The sequence below is a fragment of the Nuphar pumila genome, chromosome 11 (assembly GCF_984573655.1).
Source record: "Nuphar pumila chromosome 11, dmNupPumi1.hap1.1, whole genome shotgun sequence".
Classification (NCBI taxonomy): Eukaryota; Viridiplantae; Streptophyta; class Magnoliopsida; order Nymphaeales; family Nymphaeaceae; genus Nuphar; species Nuphar pumila.
Genome location: NC_143259.1, coordinates 75,102,741 through 75,127,980, shown reverse-complemented (window position 1 = coordinate 75,127,980; position 25,240 = coordinate 75,102,741). Strand labels below are relative to the sequence as shown.

At 43.1% G+C, this 25,240-nt stretch overlaps 1 pseudogene; it reads left to right on the top strand.

Moving 5' to 3' along the window:
• Positions 1 to 1,156: 1,156 nt before the first annotated feature.
• LOC149822430 (uncharacterized) lies at positions 1,157 to 5,276 on the top strand (annotated as a pseudogene).
• Positions 5,277 to 25,240: the final 19,964 nt, after the last annotated feature.

The window sequence follows — 25,240 nt, the reverse complement described above, 5'->3', positions numbered from 1 at the left end:
AGCACCGAGGGGAGGTTCGATGGAGGGAGGCGATCGGCCAATCTCGAAAGCCCTCCTCATCGACCCTTGATCCCCAACCGCTTCCCTCATCTCCCTGCATCTGCTTCCCATGTGCGGACAACCTCTGCATTCTTCCCCTCTCACTCACTTGGATCACCATAGATCCCTAACCCACCTCCCTCAGCCATCCGATCCCCAACGACATTTGCCTCTTCCAGAGCCTTCCCTTTCTCTTTAAAAGGGGCACGTAGGGGAACCCTAAAGGCATCCGCTCTCACCCCCTCATCCCTCTTCTCTGATTTCTTCCCCATCTTCTTCTTCATGATTTTCTTCTCTCCTCCCTCCTTCAGAGTTACTGCAAGCAAGGGGTCTCGATCCTGAAGGATCTGCCACGCATCCGTCGTTGATCCTCCCCTCTCTCCTTCAGCACTCCAGCAAGGCTACGGTGAGTATCCCCTCGTCCTCTTTTTTTTTCTGAAATTTTCTGTTTTCGATCCCCATTAGTGCACCCTGGATGAATGTTGGGTTGTCTATAACGATCCCAATACATCCCCGCGCTATAGCAAATGGAATTCTATGTTCCAACATACTTTTTATCTTCTTTTTTTTCTCTTCTTCTGTTAGTCATTATTAGCTGTATACATTTGAATCCTTATGTTTAATTTTATTTCTGCTGCATTTTTGCTTCGAATCTCATTTTATGCATTGATCTGTGCCGTCATCGATCTACATACAACAGTTCTGATTTGTGTTTTCATTCTGTTTTTGTATTTGGATTCGTATTTTAGTAGATCTTTTGTTTCTCCCCTCTTCCTTTCTCTCTATTTCTGGAATTGAATCCACCCAGGGTTTAGAGGAAAAACTCCTTTCCTTCACAGCTCCGTTATGGTAAGAACTGCCATTTTCCCTTCTGAGTTTGTCCCTTCTAGTTTTGAAGGTTTACCGTGGATAATTCCTTCTTCTCTTTCCTTTTTTTATTTTATTTTATTTCAGGTTCTCTTAATTATGCATCTTATTTGCTAGAATTCGTTTCCTTCATTTTGTATTGAGTTTTCATGGTTGAAGTATCATATTCTATATCAAATAATTAGGAATCGTATGTATTGGCCTCTCCCTTAACCCCTTCTCTCTCTCTCTCTCTCACTCCACCGCAAGAATGAAGGAGCCTAACATAGTGGGGGAGAGAGTGGAGAACAATACTATGGTAGAGGAGTCATCTTCAAGTGGGTACCAGTTGGTTCATTGGCAGAGTTGGGATGAACGGAACATGGTCAGACAGAGCTTTTTCTCTTCCTCTCCGGAGTCTGTGGGTATCGCCCTCAATAAGATTAAGGCATGGGAAAGTCGCGGATGCCTACTGATTCCAGTCGTGATTACCTTAGAAATAGTGGAGGCGCAATAGATTGATCCATATTTCAGAAAAGACCTATCAGGTGGCGAGTTCAATTCAGAAAAGATGCATTCCTTGTTATACTCGATGGCGATCATGAGGCTTGTAAATGGCTTTGTTGATCAGTCAGAAGATAATAAGGATAAAAAAAAGGGTTTCTATTGCAGAGGCAGCTGATGACATGGGTCCTCCACAGACTCTTATTGATATTCGTCATAAGGCTTCACATCGTGGACTTCCATCACTTCGGTTGCTTCACTTTGCTATTAATAAGGCTCTAAATTGGCTCAAGAGTTACTACTGGGAACGCCAAGTGAAGGAAATTCCTGACATTTTCAAAGACGTTAGTTCTTCATTACATAAGATAGCTCAATGTACAAAAGTGAAGAAATATGAAGCAAAGAAAGATATGACAAAGACTTCAAAGCACATTCTTCTTGTGTACTCATACCCCCCAGAAGTAGCCAATTTGTTATTGGGGAAGTGCTTGTTGAGTAAAACTGACCTCTCTGATAGCAGTGAAGCGACGTTATCAGGAATTTTTGTGGTGGCTACCAGCAAAATAGACATGTTTGATTTAGTCAACTGGGATGACTGGAAACGTGTCATTAAAAAGTTATCTCATAGAAGGATTTATTTACTGCTGGTAATGTTCAAGGCAGCTCTAGATAAAATTGATGCTTTTGCAGCTCAAAATTCCACAGATGATGTTGAATGTGCTTTAACAATGCAATTCCAGAAGGAGAATCATAAGATAATAGAGAACATTGCTTCTCTGGCTTCTTGAATGTCTGAAAGAATTGGTTTATTCTGATCCACGTAATACAAATTGCAACGGTGTGTATGATGTTGTTTTGCGAGATAGATTGTAAGACTCGTTGCATGCCTACTTTGAAATGAGACAACAAAACCAAACTGATGAAGTAGACACTGCTAATAAGGAGTCAGACTCTGAATAAGAGGCATCTCTCAATGAAGCAGTGAAGAAGCTGGAACTACTGAAAAGGCATCTACAAAAGAGCAAAAGCAAAGTTGCCAACAAAGAAGATGCAATATGTATTGTGGCCAAGTCATGGAAGTCGTGCCCAATTGGCATGCTACCATCTTTGAGCTCTGCTGGGAAGCTCCTTGTGCTTGAGAGGGTCAGCGATGACTCTGCATGTCCAGAAACAACCAGGGAAGCATGTAAGCAAGATGCAACCTGTGAGCAGGAAGGCTCGGTCCATGACAGCAAGAGGAGGAGAGAGACCAGAAACGATTGCATCTCTGAGATCTGGGTAAGATGTGACGTGACGCCCCAAAACCCCGACCTAGTAAAAATCTTTGGTTTTTTAGCAATTTTTTTTTTGAAAGAGTTTAAAACGAATAGCGGAAGTACAAAGGGGAAGCAAAGGCCGCAAGTCTGAGCGGGCCACAGTAAAAGATACAAACCACATGTCCATTCCAAATACATATAATATCAGAGTTTTACAAACTGAGACTGAAAACACCCATACAACAAGTCTCTCCCAAAATGAAAGGAAAACTCCCCTCAAACCCCAAAACAAGACACGGACCAAGATCTGCAGCTAAGTGTGGGTCTCAAGTCTCCAACCGTACACCGTCGCATCGCCACTGCGCCTACTCATCACCTGTATCCCCATAAAACGGGGTCAGAACTCTTGCGAGTTGGTGAAGAACAACAACATCGCATATCCATTTTTTCAAGAAATGGCACATATTAGGAAACAGGTAAAGTGACAGATATATGTGCAAGTGTCAGGTAAGTGCTCATGCTAAAAGACTGTAAAACTACAAGTAATAGTATGACAACTGAAACAGAGCAGGAGCTAACCAGCAAGGTACAATAATTAAAGGAAGTACAAGCAGTGCTAAAGTAAGCAAGTAACCAACTACTGTACGTCAGTCTGTTTGGTTAGTCTTTATGTTCTTCTTTTTAACCTCCTTCGGGTACGCGAAGGAAAGACCCTCGAGTTCTGTGAGACATGCACCCGGCGTCTGTTATCAAATTTCTAGTGTGGTAACCGGGGAAGCTTCAGAATGAGAAAAACCACCTGCGGGCGACACGCAGCCAGGAGAAACCTTTCGCAGGGGCAAAGGATTGCAATCCGTACTACTGCAGTAGCAAAGGTCCCTGTGGAGGGCAACCTTGACCTCCCTAACTCCGAGTGACTGGAGGTCAGAGGGCACATCGGCTCCTCAAAAGAACAGGTCGTAGTAACGACACGTCACTCGGGGTTGTACCATTCACCCTCTCCCTGGGTGACCAAATTTGTGAATGGGGCACGACAGGATTATCTTATTTAGGCTCATTTTTTTCTAGGTCATACCTCCCTTCGAGGTAGTTGTGCCTCGTGGTCCCCGCGGGGTACGCAAACGAGGACTTGGCCTGCCCATCCACGTGCTCAGCCTCTCACGGCCACACGAGCACGTCGCCTGTGAAGACGATATTAACATTTTCATTTTATGTCTAGGGTGACACAAGGTGTGAGTACACTCCCACAAACCCGGGCCACTGCCTGAAGACTCCAACTGAGTCCCAAACCTCAACAGGTCGAAAGTGTCACACCCTACAGTGCTTTCAGTTCCTTCCAGGTGTATGTCGCATCGAGTACAAAACACGCCTCTGGTGTGTCATATATCCATTGATATACAAATGTGAGCCAAAACAAGAAGTACTCGACGAATCCGAACGGGTGACATACGTGTCATGATGTGCCACGTGCATAAATCACACATTATCACGATTGGGAACACATATTCATAAAGGCACAATTCTGAGCGATAAAAGGCTCAACATATATATATATATATATATATATATATATATATATATATATATATATATATATATATATATCATCATGTTCGTACGACAACATGTGTCCAAAGCTTTAAGCACGAATTTCCCAAATAGACATATTTCCGCCGCCCTACGTCGGCTCCAACACTTAGCGAAATCATTCGCTCAGGGAAAATCGCAGTGTCAACACTTATGAGTGTCGAGAAAGATTCTTAAAGTAACCCCATGTGTACGGGGATTACGTCAATACATCCAAGATGTGCCACCGCACTAGAAAAACTCAAAGAGGCCAAAACGGCGGTTTTCTGCTAAAAACGTCGAGAACCCTGTACTTAGGAATCGCCTCACTATACCTCCTTCAATACTTACCACGATGTGGCAGCGAAGGCTAAGGTGGTCATTCTGGACCACTGACGGGACGTGCAAGGGTAAAATGGCACAACGTGCGCCAAAAAGGCTAACCGTAGTCCACCAGGCCCTATAGTCAGTTCCGAACCATGCACTGTTGGTGCCAAGTATACTAAACGGGCTGTGTGGACATCATACACGTGCCGCAAAGATTCCATTAGTGACTCTCCATCGATTTTGCCTTCATGCGCGCATTTTCATGCTTTTTGAAATGGCGGCAAGTAGAAATCACATAAGTAGGTAGTCTAGGCATGTCGTACCAAACTCATAAGGCTATGACTGCCACAAACACGAGCTTCACTAAGCTCTACAACGAGGCTAACGGGTGGGTGCAGCAGGGCACGCAACCACCTAGTAGTTGGCTAAGCCTTGCGGGCGCACCTAGCACCCGCCGCCATCATAAGGCTCCAACCAGGTTCGTTTGGGCAGCCTGGTCTGCTAGACCAGACCTGGACCCACCTTGGTCTGACCTATGTGTCAGACCCTAGGCTGTTAAGGCAGCAGCCCGCAATGGGCCACGAGCAGCCTGCACCATGGGGTGCGGCTAAGGTGTTGTTGGTGGGCAAACTGGCCAGCGACCAGCTGGTCTGGTCCACGTGGGACCAGACCCTGCCGGATCTAGGAGGAAACCTCCTTGGCCAAGGGACAGCCAGCAGCAAGGCTGCAGCCTGCTAGCTGCTGGGGCGGGTCCCAACAAGAGGGGGGGGTGCTCCGGGTGTAGAGCACACTCGGTTACCCAAAACTGTGGGGTGTCCCATGTAGCGCCCTTCCCCCACATGATTGAGGAAGATCCCACGGGTGGGTCCGAACCCCGAGGTGGGTCAGACCACCCTGCCATACACAATGCTGTAGAGGTTTCAGCGGGACACGGCGAGTCCCAACCATCTTCTCTTTTTTTCTTTTTTATACATATATATATAGTTATATAGTTATTTACATAACCCAAAAATAGCCTGAAAGATGACCCGTTTTGGGGTCCGTCCGCACCGAAACAGCGAAAATTTTCAACACAGAACTCATAGATCCGCGTCTCAGCTTCGCACAGACACCAAGATCACTCTGATCCGACCAGCGGCCTGGGAAATGGCGCTTTGTTACCAGACAGTGTCTGGAACTTCCTGGACCACTGTCAAAAACCTGTCAGTCTGATAAAACCTAACTTTTTGAAGGGTTTACAAAACGAATCAGGGGAAATCACAAACATCGAAGTCGTAGATAATTGTTCTACCTTTCCAACGAGTTATAGCATGAAAAATTCCGGCAAACAGTTTAAGAAATATCACCTGATTACCAGACAATGTTCAGGACTTCCTGTACACTGACAGAAGTTCTGAACGTCTGCTAAAAACGAGGCTTTTTAGTGATGGTTTCAGACCGAACCAGTGAAAACTTCAAACACGAAGGTTAGAAAACGTCGTCTCCCCTTTCCGAAAAGTCCAACATCTCTCCATTCGGACCAGTATCGAGTGAGATACGGTCTTTTGAGAAGAGGAGACTCCGGAGCTCCAGAACTCCGAAATCGCCTAAGGACAGTTCCATTGCGTAGAACGTCCGGTGTGTGCGTGTTTACCACAGTGACGTGTCGATCCCTCTAAAACACACCCACACTCATACAAGTTTCATGACTTAGAAGAAAAAGAGAAACCCGGACCTACCTTAACAATTTTTACATGCATTTTTCAAAAAGAAATGGAATGCAAAGTGGAAGCTCTTCACCTTCAGGGTTTTCCGGCGTAGGGACGGAGATGGTTCCGGTGTGGTGGTGCTGGTGCCCTCACTTGCACTCTCTCAGCCACACTCACCTCACTCTCTACACTCTCTTTACTCTCATACTTGAGAGAGGAGAGGAAAATGGAAGGATGGAGGGAGACGGTTGAGGAGGAGGAAGAGAGAAATGAATTTCTCTCTCCTCCCTCCCTTAAATAGCCACTCCAAGAGATGGAGGGCTGGGATGAGAGGGGAGGAGATGAAGGGATCTCCTCCCACACGCCCCCCCCTCCCTTTAGGTGCTATTAGAGCTAGCCCAAGGGGATTTGACCCCCTTCATGATGGGCCTAGCTCAAGGGTGTACAACCCTTGAGCCTAGCCCACAACTACTCTCCCTTAATTAGGGAGAGTAGGTCTCCCCATAGACCACCTTTTGACCCTAAGGTCAAACCCCTTTTTAAAATCAAATCAACCCCTTTTTTTTTTGTTTCTTTTTTTTTTTTTGACATGATGGGCTGGAGCTACCCCCCCCCTAAGGGGCACCCCCTCCAGCCCAATAGCCGTTGGGTTTTGGGCTACCACTTGTGGTAATGCCAAAACCCAACCCTAACTTTTGAAAATTCATGCTTTTCAAAAATGCTATTTAAATACCAATTTTTTTGTATTATTGTTTTATTAATTTTTTTTTTGAAAAGTAGCATGGGCTGAGCTCATGCTCACGTGGGCCCCATGCTAACTACCTTTTCCAAATTCCAAATTAGGTCTTGGAGATTTTTGAAAAAGTCTCTTTTAACTTTACAAAAATCCAATATTAATACCTCATAAAACCTTAGTAAATTTTTCATTTAAAAGCTAGGTTTCAATCTTTTAAGAAATTTCATTTCAAACCTTACCCTTTTGAATTAAAACCTAAGTTTTAAGCTTATTTATTTAGGTTTTCCATTCTGACAAAATTCACTCTCGTCGTGACTCGTATTTACCGATATACTCGTTTCACCATACTACCAGAATTATTTTCCTAGTTTAGGTTTCAAATTCGGGATGAACCTACTTAGACGTATATAAATCTAGTCTAGGGATATCGGACCTTAGTTCGCCAAGGTCGTCCTTAATTGCTTCATAAATCGAATCTTACGCGATTAAGACTTTGTATTGCTATATTAGCACAGTTACGAGAAATTCTTGCGATAAAGCAAGAAGTAACAAATAATGAAGCACATGCCAATACAAAATATCTCAGGAATATCGTGGTTCTTACATCCTCCCCTCCTAAAAAGGGATTTCATCCGCGAAATCACGAACGCTAGGCCACAAAAAGATCAGGGTATTTCTCCCTCATGCTGGCCTCCGGCTCCCATGTGCATTCTTCAATGCCATGGTGTTGCCACCGTACCTTAACCAACAGAATGGTCTTGGTACGCAGAACCTGATCACGACGATCGATGATCTCAACAGGCCTCTCGGCCACAGTTCAGTCCTCTTGTACCTCGACATCTTCGTATCGGATGACGTGCGATGGGTCGGGAATGTACTTCCTTAACATCGACACGTGAAAAATATTATGAATTTGAGCATACTGCTGCGGTAGCTCAATACGATAGGCTGCTCCACCGATCCTCTCGAGGATCCTGAACGGCCCAACATATCTAGTACTCAACTTTCCCTTCTTTCCGAAACGAAAGACGCTCTTCGTCGGTGATACTTTCACAAAAACCATGTCGTCCACATCAAACTGAAGCTCTCGCCGCCTCTTATCGGCGTAACTCTTCTATCTGTCCTGAGCTGCCTTCAGACGTTCTCGGATCTTCTGCACTTGCTGAGTGTAGTGTTGAAGAACAATCGACGATTCACTGGATCGATCGCTGATATCATCCCAATATGACGGTGATCGGCAAGGTCTCCCATACAAAGCCTCGTACGGAGCCATGCCGATACTAGCATGATAATTGTTGTTGTAGGCAAACTTGACCAGACACAAGTGTGAATCCCATTCACCTTTCCAGTCGAGCATACATGCCCGCAACATATCTTCTAGCGTCTGAATCGTCCTCTCTGACTGGCCATCAGTCTGAGGGTGAAAGGCTGTACTGAACTTCAACTTCGTTCCCAAAGCTGACTGCAACTGTCTCCACAATCGCGACGTGAATCTAGGATCACGATCCGAAATGATAGATGTAGGTACGCCATGTAACCGTACAATCTCTCGGATATATAAGTCTGCTAAGCTCTCAAGCGGCTGACTGATCCGAATAGGTAAGAAGTGAGCAGACTTAGTGAGTCTGTCCACAATCACCCATATCACATCGTGCTTTCGCCGGGTTCGCGGTAAACCTACCACGAAATCCATCGTGATATCCTCCCATTTCCACTGAGGAATCTCAATCCTCTGCATGGAACCACCGGGACGTTGGTGCTCGATCTTGATTTGTTGACAAGTCAAACACCTCGAAACATACGCTGCGACTTCACGCTTCATCCCGTTCCACCAATACCTTCGTTGAAGGTCCTTAAACATCTTAGTATCACCAGGATGGACAGTGTACTTCGACAGATGTGCCTCATCAAGAATCTCCTTCCTCAACTCAGGGTCATTTGGCACCCAAAGTCGATCCTTCATGCGGATACAACCGCTGTCATCAATACGAAAGACTGAGCCCTCTTCACGAGCTCGGTCGACAAACTTCTGATACTGAGCGTTCCGCTTCTGCGCCTCGATAACTTTAGGCAAGAACTCTAACCGAATGGCCAACCCAGACAATCTGATCGTTCTGCCTCCGATCGCAAATGGCTTCCAAGCCACGAAATCCTTGATCAACTTCTGGCTCCACACAAGACTAGCCAGAACACTGCTCGATTTGCGGCTAAGCGCACCTGCCACGATGTTCGCCTTACCAGGGTGGTAAGACAACGTAAACTCATAATCTTTGATAAACTCGAGCCAACGACGTTGTCTCATATTCAATTCCTTCTGGGAAAATAAATACTTGAGACTTTTATGGTCAGAAAAGACCTCGAACGTATCTCCGTACAGATAATGTCGCCATGACTTCAAGGCGAACACCACTGCTGCTAACTCCAAGTCATGAGTCGGATAGTTCCTTTTGTGAATCTTCAGCTGTCGCGAAGCATACGCAATAACACGACCATGCTGCATGAGCACGCATCCCAGTCTTGTACCTGAAGGGTCTGTGTACACCACAAAACCGCCTCTACCAGAAGGTAAAGCTAACACCGGAGAGGTAGTCAGCTTCGTCTTCAGGATCTAGAAACTCTCTTCACAAGAGTCGGTCCACTCGAATTTGACTCCCTTACGCAAAAGCTAAGTCAAAGGAAGCGCGATCCTGGAGAAGTCCTGAATGAAACGTCGGTAGTAACCAGCTAACCCGAGAAAACTACGGATATCAGTAACAGACTGAGGCTGCTTCCAGTCCAACACCGCTTCGACCTTTACTGGATCAACTGACACACCATCACTGGATATCACATGACCCAAAAACATAACTCGTCGAAGCCAAAAACTCGCACTTGGAATTGGCGAACAATCTGTGCTCCCGAAGTACTCCCAACACGATACGCAGATGCTCTCGGTGCTGCTCAGGTGTCTCTGAGTAGATCAAGATGTCATCGATGAACACAATCACGAACGTATCCACTAATGGACGGAAAATACAATTCATCAGATCCATGAATGCTGCTGGTGCATTTGTGAGCCCAAAAGGCATCACAACGAACTCGTACAACCCGTACCTAGTTCGAAAAGCTGTCTTTGAGACATCTTCTTCTCTGATCCGGAGTTGATGATAACCCGATCTAAGGTCGATCTTCAAGAATAACTTCGCTCTCTGCAACTGATCAAAGAGATCTTCTATTCTCGGCAACGGATACTTATTCTTAATCATCGCTTGGTTGAGCATTCTGTAATCAATGCACAACCTCAGGGATCCGTCTTTCTTCTTTACGAACAAAACAGGTGCTCCCCACGGCGATGCACTATTTCTGATAAATCCTTGCTCCATCAACTCTCCCAACTGACGCTTCAGTTCTTCGAGTTCTGCTGGAGCCATACGATACGATGCCTTTGAGATCAGAGTCGTTCCAGGTAACAACTCAATACAAAACTTGATCTCACGCTTCGGAGGTAATCCAGGCAGTTCCTCAGGAAACACATCGGGGAACTCCCGAACTACGTCAAGATCCTCGATAGGGGTTAACACCGAGTCAACTGGGGCGATACTGACCAAGAAAGCAGTACCCCCATTCCGCAAATACTTCTGAACTTTAAATGACGAAATCATACGATTGTCCCGAATAGGTCGAGCAAGGCTGATCTCCAAAATTGGACGATCAGGAGGGTACAAAACCACCTTGCTCTCTCTGCACAAAACTTGAGCATGATACTCAAATAACCAATCCATGCCTAGAATGACATCAAACTCCGTCATATCTAGCAGGATTAAGTCAGCTGGCAAGCTCTGACTTGCCACTGACACCTCCACGCTCAGAATGTACCAAGTACACAAGGACTGATTACCAGTCGGTGTACGAACTTCCAATGGACAATTCAACAACACAGTAGCCATAGGCAAGGAACTAGCAAATCTAGAAGCTATAAATGAATGCGAAGCACCACAGATGAACAGAGTAAAAGCTGCAAGACCAGCGACTGGAATAGTACCTTTGACCAACTCTCCTTTGGTCACTTGCTCGATAGTGGCTGCGTAGGCACGCCCTGCCACTGTCTTCTGGTTACCCGTCTTCTGCTGAGAAGATTGCTGCGGTGGGTACGATTGCTGCTGCTGCGGCTGCTGCTGTAATATCCGAAAATTTCTAAGTTCTTTTCTATAGCATTGTGAAATGTCTTGAATTTCGTGCCAATATAAAACCCTAATTTCTTTAAAAAAATTAATGTTTGAGTATATTCGTAAGGATTAAGGGGTTTAATTATAATGAATTGTAGTAAATATAAACCCTACATGGTTTGGATATCTGAGAAAATTCTAAGTGATGTCTAATTGAAAACGTCTTACTTAAAAAGAAAATGTTGATTTTTCTTTTAAGTAAAATTATTTAAATAAAGTAAATTAACAAAAGTAGATTTTAAAAATATACATATTAATATGCTTAATAAGATGGAATTAACTTATATTCAATTCCTTTACATTTTCACATGAGTTGTGGTTATATAAAACAAAAACGGTTTTTAATTGGAATTTTATGATTTATCAATAATAGTTTAATATAATAGTTTTCTTTTGTATACATTAAAATCTATTTTTTATTAGTTTAGTAGGAGCCCATAGGTGGGCCATCCCATCCTATGTGGCATCTTACTTCAAATTCAAATTGAAAATAAATGTATAGTGATTTTCAAGGTTATTTAAAGTTTGAAAAGTAAAAGTGGAGATCAAGGTTTCCAAATGAATTTCATTAATGAGATCAAGGGCTGGAATTAATTCCAGCACATAACCTAATTTAAGAAGGGTTATAAAACCCTCCCGGAGCCCTTGCCCTCCTCATTTGTGCTGGAAAAAAAAGGAGAGCTTCTCTCTCCCCAAAAAACCCTCTTCTCTCTCTCCTCTCTTTCCCTTCCCTATTCTCTTCTTTTAGGGTTTCTTTTGGTTCTTGAGTGCAAGATCCAGACCTCAAGGGGTGTGGTGAGGAGATCTAAGGTCCTCATCTTGCTGGAAGAAAGGGCTGATTGGTGGATCGATAAAAAAGGGCTGTTCATCCATCAAGAAATACATTTTTTTCAACAAAAGGTAGGGTTTCTATGCTTTTCTTGCAAGAACGGAGTTCTTGGCATGGATTTTGTTGCTTTTTCATGAGTTTAGATCATAATCAAACCCTCCTAACCGTGGGTTTGACTCAGATCTAATGATCCATGGCAAAAACACATTTTCCTCTAAAGAAAACCATTTTTGAAATCGGGTTTATTATAAAAAAATCGGTTTCTTAGAAATAGATTCGTAAAATATATTTGTATTTGATTTATTCCATGATTTTTATGCAAATGTTAGTTTGGATTGATAGATTATGAAGTGTTTCATCTACTGTGAATATTTTAGAATTTTCGGAATTTTATTTCATGCATATTCCCTATTTCTTTTAATTTTTCTTGAGATTCGGGTGACTCGGTTTGATTCACCCAAATGCAAATCTCGGAATTCCAGGTTTTCCACTTGACCTCCGTTCAGTAAAATGGTCGTTTCTCCCTCGTCCGGAAAAGTTTTGATAAACGGATTGTTGAGTTTGAAAGCTAACTCCATTGTGCATCTACTGTAGAAATTTGGGATCTGTTCATGGACAGAGCACGTCTCTGTGACAGTCGAAACAAAAACTGATTGGTCTGTAGTAAAACATGCATAACTCCCTCATACGGAAGAGTTTTTACAAACGGTTTGCGGCTACGGATAGCTGACAACAATTCCTATTTACTGTAAAAATTTCAGCTCTGTTCATGGAGCCAAAAATTTTCTGTGAGCTCTGTACCAGTCGAACAGAGTTATGAAATTGGAAAAATTAGGGCAAATTCATAAATCAAGGCTCAAAGGGTGCATAGTATATATGTTTTTATTTAATTTCTTTATAGAATTAGTATGCATTATGTGAATGATTATGCAGGTCTGATTTTATGCAATCTTATATGATTATGGCATGAATTATAAATGGAAGGTTACACATGAAAGATTTAGGATCAAAAGGTCCAATGAATACAAGTTTATGTTTTAAATTCTAAAAATGTGTTGACTACATGTATGTCCATGATATCGTGATGATATGATTGTTTCATTGATATGGATGTTCATATATATTCTCCTTGTTGCATTGGCCATGTACATGCATATGCATTATGATGTGTGAAAATGAATAAGATGTTTATGCTACGCATGTGCTCAAATGTCTATTACAAGTTTAATTATATGTCCTTGTCCAATGCTTTATAAGAATGCATTCATGACCATAAAGTGGTTTAAGTTTGATGTTGCATCAAAAGTATGACTGAAATCAAGTAATCATGTGACATTAAACTCAAGATACTTGCTTGAAGAGTAGCAGGTGATACAAAACTTCGTGGGACAAGTTCTGTTACGGGCACAGAAGGTTGCTCCTCCCCTCCCACGATTTTAGGGGGAAAATGTAAGACCCGCAATTTTTCAGAAAATATCTGAATAAAATTCATGAGGCATTTACCGGTAAAAATAGCATTTCTTCTCAGAATGCGAAATAAATCAATTCCTGCGAGCCAGTTATACTTAGGATATTCGTCGAATCGCGAATATATGCTCAAACACTCTTGAAGCCATAACTTCCTACCTGAATGAAATCAAAGGATTCCTGCGAGCCAACTTTCTTAGTTACGTCAATACGAAGGGAATGGCGTACTCAGAATTTTTCGGAAAAAATCGCCGGAAACCCGAAATTCTTGCGGGACCCACGAAAATATTGGTGGGACCCACAAAAATATTCCTCAGAAAATATCTGGTGGGACCCACAAAATATCCCATGGAAATATCTAGGTGGGCCCCACACCAAGGAACCTCTTGGAATTAAAAAGAAGCCAAGGGGGTAGAAGGGGCATGAGAAAATCCAAGAGGAGGTGGGCTTGGGCTATAAATAGCCCTCCCCACTCTCTCTCTTCTCATAAAAATTGACCCCCTCTCTCTCTTGCCTTCTCTCTCTCTCCTAAACCTCCCCTACCTAGCCTAGCCCACCTGAGCCCACCTGACCTGGTCTGAGCCTGCCTGACTTAGCCTGAGCCTGCCTGACCTGGTCCTAACCCACCTGACCTGGGTCTGAACCCACTTGACCTGGTCCAAACCCAGTTGACTTGACTTGAACCTAGTTGGGTTTAAAGTCAAAGTCCTTTTTGGTCCAGATTCCGGTTTGGATTTCTGAACCCAGACTTAGCCTACTTGAGCTGAGTTCGAACCTGCTGAACCCAGTTGACTTGGATCGAACCCTGTTTGGTTCAAACCACTTAGGTTGAGTAGCTTGACCTGCTCTACCTCTTTCTCAACTAAGTCAGCTTCATCTGACTTAGTCTGACCTCTCGAAGGAAGGCTCGAAGCCAAAGGAGCGACCCGGAGCTGTTTCTTCCACGATTTGAAGTAAGTTCGCTTCGTTGATCCATCTCTCTCAAGTATTTGATTGTTTGTATATAGAATATACTTTCTGAAGTAGTATCTTGCTTTAGTTCTTGATTGAGCCCTTTTTGGACACTTCGGTATTTACCTGCTCGTCTCGTAACTATCGTCAGATATATCTATGTTCAAACACGCAGTATATGCATTTTTAAAATGGTATCTCGCCCTAGTTCTTGGTTGAGCCCTTCAGAACACTTCGGTGTTCACCCGCTCGCCTCGTAACTATCGTTGGATACGGATCTAGGTGTATATCTGCTGATTCTGCCGACGCGTCCTATATCGCACAGGCTATGTAATTTACCTTTGCCGTCGCGTCGTATGATGCCAAGGCTCCCTGTTTTCTGCACTTCCGATTACTGCACTTCCGATTATGCATTTACTTACGCCGTCGCATCGAATGATGCCAAGGCTCCTGCTTTCTGCAATGTAATTACTTACGCCGTCGCGTCGAACGATGCCAAGGTTTTTGTTTTGTTATATATGTAGAATATTTTGTTCAGTTACACACCCTGAACAATAGTATATGCATTTCTTTACGCCGCCGCTGTATAAAGCATAGGCTTCTGCTTATACTACATATATAGCGCATAAATGAGCGTTCAAATGGAGATCAAACTCCAAATCGCCCATGCAATTCCTTGACCGCTCCTCGTTCAAGATTCTGCTTGACGAATGAAGCCCCTATTGGAAAGGCTTCGCTTTTTGGCAAAATGCTCTTTACGTAAAGACTAAGTCAAATACGTATGGCCTGGCTATGGCCCAGGGTTCCTGCAACCTTGATGGATGCAAAGTACGCACAACGGTGCACATCCATTTCCCGAATTAAGCGTAGCGATTTCCTACCAAAGAGGGGAGATGCCGCTGAAATGGATAAAAGAAACGCACGCTTTCTCCGTAAAAGAGAGGAAGTGCTGCTGAAATTTCTGAAGAAGCTAAGAATAGCTCAGAAAGAACGTAGCAGGATACTCTGACATATAGCAGAGTGCTACCCAGTTCATGGTTTGCCCTCTACAACGTAGAAGGGTTCGTCGCACCACTGCCGGTAGAGCAGGGGAGGTGCTGACGAAATGGTTGGCAGAAGAGCTGCCGGAACCAATGGAACGGCATAATGATGTCCGTTGATGGAACGATGCCAGATCGGCTCGTATCCTTGTGCACCTTGCTCGTAAGGGCCGCTGAGCCGGAGTAGAGGTTGCGCCTTGGCTAGGTTTGGACTCGTTGCGTAAAAATACGCCGAGTAGCCGATCTATTTAGATCGAGTCATATGCATGCTCATTGAGAACGGTTACGCAACCAGACTCATAAGGGCCGAAGAGCCAGAGTGTGTTGTTTCCACCCAAAGAGGTGTGATGCTCGTGGTGGCCGAAGTGCCAAAGAGCGGTGTTCTGCATGCATATGAATAAGACTTAAGGTCGCACATACCCCGCGGTTGAAAATCGTGTTAGGGGTACCCCCCCTCAGTAATGACTGTGTTGGGGCAAACTGAATGGGGTCGGGTACATACTCCCGTAGTGCTAAAAGCACGGGCTGCCTAAATGGGATGCAGATTCTGTCCAAGTAATTGTAAGACTGGCAGACCCCTTCAGGAATTATGCTCACTGTGGAATGACAGTGATGGTACAGCCTTGAGTGACATGTATTTTACTTTGGACCTGATAGAGTCCACGATGGCCTCAGTCACTCATGGGTTTTGGGGTTGTGGTTATCCTTAAGATCTAAGGATTTAACCCAACTACTGCAAGTAGAGGATGCATTCGAATATGGGCCTAGTAGGGTTCTCCCAGTTGAAACACACTGCCCTACTATGGATAGGGTCAACAGGCCTCTGGGGTATCTAAAATACATAGAATAATCAACCCCCAGAACGTCGCGTTGATGCCCGGACAATAGCTCTACCTGCGTACCAAAGGCGGGAGCGGTTAATTATCAAACAATGCATTAGTTCTAGGTACAGCGATGCTTTGAATGTATGAGTGGATGACGTGTTGAGTCAGTCCTGCATAACCTTTGTGAAGGTGTCATGTTCGGTATACTACTGGACCGATTGGGCAAAGACCTGTGTTGTATCCGCACGACTAAGCGAAGCTCGAGGAGTTGTCCTTAGATGCGTGGGATACGGATGTGCCAAGTATGAAGACTTGAGCTAGACATCACTTTGAGACCCGGAAGAGGTCATGGCTAAGTCATGAAGACTTAAGCGGCTATTCAAATCACAGCCTTGAAAAGGCTTGCTCTAAGTCATGAGGACTCGAGCGGATGTTCAACTCATAGCCCTGAGGAGGCTCTTGCGATATACGCTAAGTCTTGGAGGCTTGAGCATCGTTATTACGTATTGTGACCTTGAGTGGTCATTACCGTACTTGAGTTGAATGGATGTATAACTGCATGCTTACCAGACCATCAGTGGTTCTGACCCCGTTTTATGGGGATTTCAGGTGTTGGACCTGCGTGACGATATGCGGAGCAAGGCGGCATCGAGTTCCAGGGTTTCTCTAGACAGAGTTGTACTGCTTCCTTTTTATTGAACCTACACTGCTTTTCTAAGCAGTAGTGTTGTAATAAACATGTGGTTTTCGATAAATGGAACACTTTGGTGGTCAATGAGTTGCTTGGCCACATACCTGCAACGTGCTCAGAGTTTTCTAAAACTGACGACTCATTATCGTCTGATTCCGCTGCTAAAAGTTTTTCTAAATTCCGCTGCAAAGAAAAAAAAAAAAAGAAATTCATGAAAATTTTAACTTATCTTTGTTTTGGAAATCCGGGGCATTACAGAAAACCTCTGCATTAGACTGCAGCGTAGAGGTTATTGTACTCATGAGGAAAAACTGATGCATCGGGTTGAAAGGTGTTGGGAATCTCTCTCGTATTAACGTCCCTCACCCCGTCTTAGTGAATGGACCTGGCAAGGCTAAAGCCACCCCTGTATGTAAAACACATCCTATGTCATGGTCTTGATCTGAGAATGTCTGCCTGTGTCGTATCAGCAGGGCTAAGAAGTGATAACTTAAATGGTGTGTGCATTAATTTGGCATCACATGCATCATCTAATTAAGAAAATATAACTAAAGATAAGAAAATATGCATGCATTGAAAGAGCTTCTGCATATGGTAAGTCATGTATTTTAATGGTTCATGCATTTTGTATCTTGAATGTATGAATTTATGTCTTTCTGTTAAATATGAAAATTCTAAACATGCATGATTTGTTGTATGATTGTTTAAGTTAAATTAAATGTTAAACCGTGAAATTTCTATTGAAATCCTTGTCTTGTTATTCTGTCTTACAAGTTTAGCATAATTACTATACTTAGACATGTTGTCTGACCCTATATGGTTTAAAAATTTTCAGGTAATGAGTAGGTACTTACGTGCGAAGGCGGAAGGTTGCGACGGGGACTGAGCCTACCTTTCCTCTGCTTTATGAATTCTAAACTCTGATTTTAATTTAATTCAATTCAAGGACAAATGTGATTAATTTTGGATATTGTGAAACTTGAATTTTATTTCATGCATAGTTAATTAGTTGTTAAAGTTTAAATTCTATAAGTATATGTTTGCAAGCATTCATCTGAAGTAGCACGCCAAGTTTTATGCCCAATGTGTTTTTCCGCTGTTAACTGCTAAAAGATTTAAATGTATTTAAAAAAAAAAAAAAATTTGCCACCAATTTCGGGTTATAAAAATTGGGGTGTTACAAACATGGTATCAGAGCATAAGGAAAGTATGGCTCAAAGCTTGTCCAACCGACCACCATCGCTGTAAGTATGCTTCCATTTTATTTGTTTTGATGACTTATGAAAATTGTATTTCTGTAATTATTTCTGTTGATATATGCGGCAAGAATCAGAACGTAGATCTACTAGGGTCACATGAATGAGAATTTTGTATTTATACCCAACTTATAAGTAATCTGAATCAATGTGTGTGTCTTTAGATGGCCGGAAGACAGCCCCCAGGTTGGACTGCTCAGAGGGACTTTATTTTTGAAGCCCTCGCGAATCTGACGGCCTATTGTCAGAACCATGCCGGCAACGGAGGTAATGGCAATGGTGCAGGCCATCAGCATGAGGGTCATATTGCGGCACCAGCTGTCGCAACCAATGGGGCGTCGTGCAAGCGCTTCATGGAATTGAGCCCTTCTGCTTTCACTGGTAAGGAAGATCCGGATGCAGCGGAGGAATGGGTTCGCGCCATAAGCGAGATTTTCGAGATTCTCGAGGTTCCTGCTGAGAGACAGGTTTCTTTTGCCACTTATCGGCTCCAAGGAAATGCCAAGAGTTGGTGGGAGACGACACGCGAAGTACGCTATACGCCTGATGAACGACGTGCCCTCACATGGGAGGAGTTTACAGCGGTATTCATGGACACCTACTTTCCCCAGTACGTGCGCGATCGTAAGAAACAAGAGTTTTTAGATCTTCGACAGGGGTCCATGAAGGTGGCAGAGTACACTACACGTTTCCGACATTTAGAGAAGTACTGCCCGCATACTTATACCACTGACAAGGCGCGAGCTAAGAAGTACTTGCAGGGTTTACGTGATGGCCTGAGGACGAGAGTGCTGACCAGCCGTCCTCAAAACCTCAACCAGGCCATCGAGATGGCCACAGTACTTCAGGTGGGGAAAACTAGAACCAACTTTTTGGCTTTTTCCAAAAACAATCTCGATAGATCGTAACGATGTCTTTGTGACGCAGGATGACTGGGAGTCTTCTAAGAAGACTCAGCCTAGCCGTTTCGACAAGTCGAAGGGAAATGCGAATAAGGCCCCTCGACCAACAGCGGAGAGTAGTAAGGCGCCACCCGCGAAGAAGGCCAAGGGACAACAGGGCGGCACACCAGCACCGCAGTCTTATGCAGTATGTATGCATTGCAACAAGAGGCACCCTGGAGTCTGCTATAGAGTCTCAGGTGCATGTCTGAGATGTGGAAAACAGGGTCACTTCATCAAAGACTGCCCTATGAGGCCAGTTCAGGAGGGAGTTGCCCCTGTTCTTAGAGGAGCACAGCTGCAGCGACCCCAGCAGTCCCAGCCGCAAGGTCAAAAGAAAGCTACTGGACGCGTGTATGCGACTTCTGCAGAGGAGTTGCAAGAAGATGCCAACGTCATTGAAGGTACAATCTCTATTGCAAAGTTCGATGCTAAAGTTCTTTTTGACACTGGTGCTACGCATTCCTTCGTATCCGTACGTTTTGCGAATTTGATTGGTGTCACACCGACTTCTTTGGGATATACTCTGGAAGTTATCACACCTTCGAGTGGTAGCTCTATCGCTCGTACCTATCTATCTAGAGTAGAGGTTATGATTGCAGGGCAGAACCTCCCTGCCAATCTTATTCTGTTGAATATGGTCGGTTATGATGTAATTCTTGGCATAGATTGGATGTATAAGCATTACGCTTGTATGCTTTGTCGTGAGCGACGCATTCAATTTGCTCGCCCTGATCAGCCTGTACTCGAGTACAAGGCCTGTAAAAAGGAGAGCAAAGGATGACTTATCTCGGCATTAAAGGCACATCGTTGTGTAGAAAAGGGGTGTGAGGCCTTTTTGGCTAGTGTTTCTTTGATAGACCCCAATACTACACCACTGGAAGACTTGGACGTAGTTCGAGATTTTTCAGACGTTTTTCCAGATGACCTGCCAGGCATACCGCCTACCAGAGAGGTGGACTTTGCGATAGAGTTGGTGCCTGGAACGGCCCCGATATCTAAAGCACCCTATCGTATGGCCCCAGCAGAGTTAGAGGAGCTAAAGAAGCAGGTGCAAGAATTGATGGATAAAGGCTTTATTCGGCCTAGTGTTTCACCTTGGGGAGCTCCAGTATTGTTCGTCAAAAAGAAGGATGGGTCAATGCGTATGTGCATTGACTATAGAATGTTGAATCTGGTAACAATCAAAAACAAATATCCTCTTCCAAGGATAGATGATTTGTTTGATCAACTTCGGGAGGCCAAGGTCTTCTCCAAGATTGACCTTCGATCAGGGTACCATCAACTGAAGATCAAAGAATCCGACGTGCATAAGACAACATTCAGGACACGATACGGTCATTACGAGTTTTTGGTGATGCCCTTCGGGTTAACAAATGCCCCTGCGGCATTTATGGACCTGATGAATCGGATCTTTCAGCCTTACCTAGACCTTTCCGTGATCGTATTTATAGACGATATCCTAATTTACTCCGAGAGCGAGGAAGATCATAGGGAGCATCTAAGGATTGTCCTCGAAGCACTTCGACAACATCAACTATATGCTAAGTTCTCAAAGTGTGAATTTTGGCTGAATCAAGTTATGTTCTTGGGTCACGTAATCTCTAAAGATGGGGTGTCAGTCGACCCTGCCAAGGTGGAAGCAGTCATAGATTGGAGACAACCTAAGAGCGTCTCAGATATACGCAGTTTTCTCGGACTTGCAGGCTATTATCGTCGTTTCATTCAGGATTTTTCGAAGATCGCTTCACCTATGACGAAACTACTTCGTAAAGGAATTAAGTTTGTCTGGACCCAGCAATGCGAAGAAAGCTTTCAAGAGCTGAAGAAGAGGCTTACTACAGCCCCTATACTCACATTGCCTTCTAGGCAAGGAGGCTTTGTGATTTATAGTGATGCATCAGGTACTGGTTTGGGAAGCGTTTTGATGCAGCACGGCAAGATGATCGCCTATGCATCACGTCAGTTGAAGGTGCATGAGCGAAACTACCTCACTCACGACTTGGAGCTTGCTGCAGTAGTCTTTGCACTAAAGGTATGGCGACATTATTTGTACGGCGAGCAATTTGAGGTCTTCTCAGATCATAAGAGCCTCAAGTATATCTTCTCACAAAAGGATTTGGACATGAGGCAGAGACGGTGGTTAGAATTTCTAAAAGATTACGACTTCTCCATTTCTTATCATCCAGGCAAAGCCAATGTAGTGGCTGATGCTTTGAGTAGAAAGGCTGGGAGCCTTGCGAGTTTTATCAGCGGTAAGTGGAAATTACTCGAAGACCTGATAGATTGGAAGCCCTTTGAAGCAGAATCGGGTCAAATTCAGATAGCTAGCACGGCAGTGCGGACAGAACTCATGGATCGGATCATCACCCAACAGAAGGATAATCCCGAATTCAATAAGATGATTGCAGCATGCAAGCAAGACCAGTCAGCATTGCACTTAGAGGAGGATGGAAGCATCTGGTATGGCCAGAGGCTCTGGGTGCCCGCAGAGCTCCAGTTGAGGAAAGAGTTATTGGATGAGGCGCATCGTACCGGATTCACTATACATCCCGGAAGCACCAAGATGTATAAGGATCTTTAGAGAAATTACTGGTGGCCCGGCATGAAGAGAGACATCGCTGAATACGTGTCGAGATGCTTAATCTGTCAGCAGGTCAAGATAGAGCACCAGAGACCAGGCGGTATGATGCAGTCGATTGAGATTCCGCAGTGGAAGTGGGAAGACATTACCATGGACTTTGTGGTAGGTCTACCCAAGACATGCCAGCAGTATGACACCATTTGGGTGATTGTGGATCGCCTTACAAAGTCGGCACACTTCTTACCGACTAGGGCGAATCAAACCTTGGAGAGTTTGGCGGATTTATATGTCGACGAGATTGTCAGATTACATGGGATACCTGTTTCGCTTATCTCAGACAGGGATCCTAGATTCACGTCAAAGTTTTGGGGACAACTTCAGAAAGCTTTGGGGACAACGCTTAAGTTTAGCACAACTTTTCACCCCCAGACGGATGGTCAGTCAGAGAGGACTATTCAAACACTCGAGGATATGTTGCGAGCGTCTGCATTGGAGTGGAAAGGTGACTGGAGTAAGCACCTAAAGTTAGCTGAATTTGCCTACAATAATAGTTATCATTCGAGTATCGGCATGGCTCCATATGAGGCATTGTACGGGCGACCCTGTAGGTCCCCTGTTTGTTGGAGCGAGGTAGGTGATCGAACTATCGAATCACCTATAGTTTTGCAGCATTATATGGATCAAGTACAGTTGATTCGTAAGAGGCTTTTGACAACACACAGCCGTCAGAAGAGTTATGCAGATCCAAAAAGGCGAGAGGTTTCTTTTGAGGTTGGTAATCATGTGTTTGTCAGGGTATCGCCAACGAAGAGCGTATTTCGGTTCGGCAAGAAAGGGAAATTGAGTCCGAGGTATGTAGGACCGTTCCTCATCCTTGAGAGGATAGGAGGCACCGCGTATAGATTGGCACTTCCCCTTCAGTTTTCCAACATCCACGATGTTTTCCATGTGTCAATGTTGAGGAAATATGTACCAGATCCTACTCATGTTATTCAGTATGACGAGGTCGAGGTTCAGAGAGATCTCACATTTGAGGAACGGCCGGTAGAGATAGTAGATCGACGAGAACAAGTGTTGCGACATAAGTCAATTTCACTTGTTAAAGTACGATGGCAGCACCACGGGCTTGAGGAGTGTTCTTGGGAGCCCGAGGCTGATATGAGAGCTAAATATCCATACTTGTTCGGTACGTAATGTTAACCAAATTTCGAGGACGAATTTTTTTTTTTTGGGGGATTGGATGTAATATCCGAAAATTTCTAAGTTCTTTTCTATAGCATTATGAAATGTCTTGAATTTCGTGCCAATATAAAACCCTAATTTCTTTAAAAAAATTAATGTTTGAGTATATTCGTAAGGATTAAGGGGTTTAATTATATTGAATTATAATATAAACCCTACATGGTTTGGATATATGAGAAAATTCTAAGTGATGTCTAATTGAAAACGTCTTACTTAAAAAGAAAATGTTGATTTTTCTTTTAAGTAAAATTATTTAAATAAAGTAAATTAACAAAAGTAGATTTTAAAAATATACATATTAATATGCTTAATAAGATGGAATTAACTTATATTCAATTCCTTTACATTTTCACATGAGTTGTGGTTATATAAAACAAAAACGGTTTTTAATTGGAATTTTATGATTTATCAATAATAGTTTAATATAATAGTTTTCTTTTGTATACATTAAAATCCATTTTTTATTAGTTTAGTAGGAGCCCATAGGTGGGCCATCCCATCCTATGTGGCATCTTACTTCAAATTCAAATTGAAAATAAATGTATAGTGATTTTCAAGGTTATTTAAAGTTTGAAAAGTAAAAGTGGAGATCAAGGGCTCCAAATGAATTTCATTAATGAGATCAAGGGCTGGAATTAATTCCAGCACATAACCTAATTTAAGAAGGGTTATAAAACCCTCCCATAGCCCTTGCCCTCCTCATTTGTGCTGGAAAAAAAAATGAGAGCTTCTCTCTCCCCCAAAAACCCTCTTCTGTCTCTCCTCTCTTTCCCTTCTTTATTCTCTTCTTTTAGGGTTTCTTTTGGTTCTTGAGTGCAAGATCCAGACCTCAAGGGGTGTGGTGAGAAGATCTAAGGTCCTCATCTTGCTGGAAGAAAGGGCTGATTGGTGGATCGATCAAAAAGGGCTGTTCATCCATCAAGAAATACATTTTTTTCAACAAAAGGTAGGGTTTCTATGCTTTTCTTGCAAGAACGGAGTTCTTGGCATGGATTTTGATGCTTTTTCATGAGTTTAGATCATAATCAAACCCTCCTAACCGCGGGTTTGACTCATATCTAATGATGCATGGCAAAAACACATTTTCCTCTAAAGAAAACCATTTTTGAAATCGGGTTTATTATAAAAAAATCGGTTTCTTAGAAATAGATTCGTAAAATATATTTGTATTTGATTTATTCCATGATTTTTATGCAAATATTAGTTTGGATTGATAGATTATGAAGTGTTTCATCTATTGTGAATATTTTAGAATTTTCGGAATTTTATTTCATGCGTATTCCCTATTTCTTTTAATTTTTCTTGGGATTCGGGTGACTCGGTTTGATTCACCCAAATGCAAATCTCGGAATTCCAGGTTTTCCACTTGACCTCCGTTCAGTAAAATGGTCGTTTCTCCCTCTTCCGGAGGCGTTTTGATGAACGGATTGTTGCGTTGGAAAGCTAACTCCATTGTGCATCTACTGTAGAAATTTGGGATCTGTTCATAGACAGAGCACGTCTCTGTGACAGTCGAAACAAAAACTGATAGGTCTGTAGTAAAACATGCATAACTCCCTCATACGGAAGAGTTTTTACAAACGGTTTGCGGCTACAGATAGCTGACAACAATTCCTATATACTGTAAAAATTTCAGCTCTGTTCATGGAGCCAAAAGTTTTCTGTGAGCTCTGTACCAGTCGGACAGAGTTATGAAATTGGAAAAATTAGGGCAAATTCATAAATCAAGGCTCAAAGGGTGCATAGTATATATGTTTTTATTTAATTTCTTTATAAAATTAGTATGCATTATGTGAATGATTATGCAGGTCTGATTTTATGCAATCTTATATGATTATGGCATGAATTATAAATGGAAGGTTACATATGAAAGATTTAGGATCAAAAGGTCCAATGAATACAAGTTTATGTTTTAAATTCTAAAAATGTGTTGACTACATGTATGTCCATGATATCATGATGATATGATTGTTTCATTGATATGGATGTTCATATATATTCTCCTTGTTGCATTGGCCATGTACATGCATATGCATTATGAAGTTTGAAAATGAATAAGATGTTTATGCTACGCATGTGCTCAAATGTCTGTTACAAGTTTAATTATATGTCCTTGTCCAATGCTTTATAAGAATGCATTCATGACCATAAAGTGGTTTAAGTTTGATGTTGCATCAAAAGTATGACTGAAATCAAGTAATCATATGACATTAAACTCAAGATACTTGCTTGAAGAGTAGCAGGTGAT